Source organism: Mus pahari, chromosome 1 (assembly GCF_900095145.1).
Source record: "Mus pahari chromosome 1, PAHARI_EIJ_v1.1, whole genome shotgun sequence".
Classification (NCBI taxonomy): domain Eukaryota; kingdom Metazoa; phylum Chordata; class Mammalia; order Rodentia; family Muridae; genus Mus; species Mus pahari.
Window position 1 is genome coordinate 133,574,615 of NC_034590.1, and position 3,742 is coordinate 133,578,356.

Below are 3,742 nucleotides of genomic sequence, written 5' to 3' on the forward strand. Positions count from 1 at the left end.
CACTTGGGAATGAAGCCTTGAGCTGGAGATTACATATCTCAGAATGTGGGAGACTGAGGCAGGGGGATGGAGAGTTTGTGATCAGCCTAGACTACAGAGTGTCGGTTTGTTAATATTATTCAAGCAATTTTTAGCTAGATTTATTGAGGCACAATTTATAAATAAAAATAGTGTATACTGAAAGCATACATGTGATGGTTTGATACACATGGACTCTGGGCAAGCGCTCCCGTCATCAAATCCATCAATGCACCCTTCTTTACACGTAGTAGGCTAGTGATCTCGACTGTCTTTCAAAATAGTCTCATCCTTTTTCATCTTTTTTTTTTTTTCCCCAGAGAGAAATATGGAAAAGTAATTTAAAAATTGTGGCATTTAACTGGAATGGTAATTTTAAACATTTGTCAACTATGATTTTTCAAGTCCAGGTGAGCTTCCAATTCCTAGAGAATTCTTTTTCCACCCAAAGGGCCATGTAATGTTGAGGGGAATCCATTACAACTTTTGCATTTAAATTGGTTTTCAGTAATAACGTTGGGAAACATGGAGAGCTTTTGCATAATATATTTTGAGGTAATTTCAATAGGGACACCTTACTGGAAATTGTATTTTTCCCTTCTAATTCTCCTGCTTGAAGAGAACACAGGATCTTAACTTTTCTAAGCAGAGTGGATTCTTACTTTTTTTTTTTCTGGGTGCCTGCAAGGGAGGAAGGAAGGAAGGAAAAAAAAAAAACCATCCAGGTGATAATATGTGATTTAGGATATTGGTTTTTTTCCAAGTTGAAATTTATGTGCTGGGTCACTCCATTTTTAGTTGCTATGACAAAACACCTGGGAGGCTTATGAAGAATGAGGCCACAGGTTTGGAAGCTGATGACAGGCTTGGTGGAGGAAGTATCGGAAGGCAGGAGCTCTTGGTAGAGACCACATGCGAGACAGGAAACCCCAGATTTGGAGGTGTTAGTTGTACTTTCTAAAATTTATAATAACCCACTCTTCCTAACAGCTAACCTCAGAGTCTTGATACGTGAATCCCCCAACCCAATCTAGATCCTCCCCTTGGTCCCAGCTCTTATAGGTTCCTTCAAATCTTCCATCACCATCTTGGACAGCGAGCTTTGCACACATGAGCTGTATGTGTGTGTGCGTGTGTACACATATGCATCTATACATGCATATATAACTCCCTATTCTTATACAAACTCATTATTTTATTCGAAATCTCTCAGTATACTGCATGTGTATGAGCCTACTGAAGAGATACCATGGTGCTTATGTCTTTTACTCTTTACAGATATCATAAAATGCATAGCAAAGAGGAATAATGAAGCTGTATGTATTTTAGACTCATCTGATAGAAAATCTTAATCCAAATTAAGCTACAGAAGCAACTTCATTGAGGTCATATGGCCTGAAATAACTCATAACCATTTTCAAGAGCAGTCCTCAACTGTGGAATGAGAATCAGTGAGGGAGACCCTTCTCAAATTCTTAGGTGTGGGTGCCAGCCGCAAAGAATACCACATATATAAAAGTGACCGTGTAAGTCATGAAAGGAAAAAAAAAAACTAGAAGAAAGAAAAGAAAACTAGGAAAATCTATCATTTACAAAGGTTTTCTAGGGGTTGGAGAGATGGTTCATCGTATGGTAACATCCTTGCTGGACAGCCTAAGGACCCGGCTTTAGGTCCTCAGCCTTCATGGAAGAAGGCAGACGTGGTTGGGTGACTGAAACATCAGTGTCAGGAAGGGGAGGCATGCTGGAACCTGGGGGCTTGCTGGCTAGCTAGACTAGCCAATCAGTGAGTCCAGGTTCAGTAACAGATCTTGTGTTGTAGTAAGTATTGATCTCAGTTCAGAGTTTCCACCCCACCTTTGATTATTCAGTGCCCAGATAAAAGACTCAAAACTTTTATATTTATAATAAGCCTTTAATACACTAGAGCTGGGCAGATATCTACCCTTCAATCTATTAGTATCTACTTTCCTTTCACTATAACCCTGAGTTATAACTTGCCATATTCCAACTGGGCTGTTCTTAACTCCAATTGGCCAACCATCATGGCCATGGTTTCATGATTCATCTACCCCATGGTGTCTTCTCCTTTTTCCACCATCTTCTCTCTTCCTACTTGTGGTCTCTTCTCAGACCCCAAACCCAGGAAACAAAACCCCACGTACCTCTCTTCCATCCAGCTGTCACGTCTTTATTCAACCAATGGCTTTAAATTAAGAAGCAAGGTTACATAGCATCATGACGATTTCCTTGTCCTTGGGAGCAACCAGTATTTAATACTATAATACATAACAACAGACCAAACCTCAACAATTCTATTTAAAAAAAATAAAATAAAATGAAGGGTGACAGAGGAAAACCCTCAATGTCCTCTTCCAGACTCCAAGTGTGCACATGTGCATACCCCCAGATACTGACACAGCATGCACACACACACACACACACACACACACACACACTACCATTACCATAACAAAATATTTTGTGTGATTTTTGTTCAGATGTTGCATGAGGTTACCTTTCCCTCAGAGTAGAAAATCCCATTTGTTTGTTTATTTTTTAAATGATAAAAGATTTAATTTAATTTCTATCAATCAAATAGAATTTAGAAATTTGAAATATTTTGTAAAATTTTACATATTTTGTAAAAAGATTGTGTCAGAGTTTTTTTTTTTTTTTTTTTTTTTAAGTGTGTACCAATTTATCAATCCATTTAATTTGCTGTGTCAGAGTTTTAATGACACCAGGAATTGCTTATATCATAAGTTAAGGCCAATGGCCCACAAGCTCAGCAGGAAGCAAGCAGCCTTCATTAGGAACCAATAACGTATGAGAATGTAGTTGGCTGGACACAAGGAAATAAATAAAGAAAAGATGGTCTGTAGACAAGCAGTTACGCCATGGTGGCGAAAGGTCACAGTAACATTCGGTAATGTTATTGCAAGCAGTGGATGGGAGAGGGGGTGCTTCTAAGACTGTTAATTAAGGTGTGGTGGGAAATGGCCTCTCAACACCTTTCTCATGAGTCATTTCCACACCCGGGCACTGGCACTAGCAGGAACAAGTACAACCAGGATGACACAACTCCAAAATGACCACTCTGACCTTCACAGGATGAAAGTTGTGTTTCAAGGAACTGAGTTCTGACAGGCTGGAGGAAAGGGGCAAAAGGCAGAGTGGATGAAAATCAAGTGGTGGTCTGTCTTTAAAAGGTTTAAAGCTGGACATTGCAAAATGGGAGGTAGTGACGGGTCTTGCTGAACAGAACACAGGTGCCCAAATGCTCCCTCTCTCAGCATGAGGTCCCCTCCCTTCTTCCCAAGGGCAATTCCAATCTCCTCTACCTGGCAGGCAGCATCAGTCTTCAAGCCCTGTGATCTGAGGTTGTAGAGATGAATAGAGGTTAATCATGACTCTTGGTGTCTTTAGGTATCCAGTCTACCAACTATGAGAGGTGGGCAGGATGGGACCAGCTGGGGTGAGACTTGCGTGACATCAGAGCCTTTAGATAAGGGGCATAGCATGCATGTGGATGGGTCATTGGCACTGAGGGGAAGCCATAGCTGTCCCTGGGATGGTTCACCAAGAAGGTGATATTTGCTAGTCACCAGGAGAAGAAACGGCAACTGTGGGAATAGTCAGGGCTACTACTAAATTATGGAAGATGAGGACTGGTGTTTCAGAGACCAGGGAAGAGCTTCTCTCTCTCTCTCTCTCTCTCTCT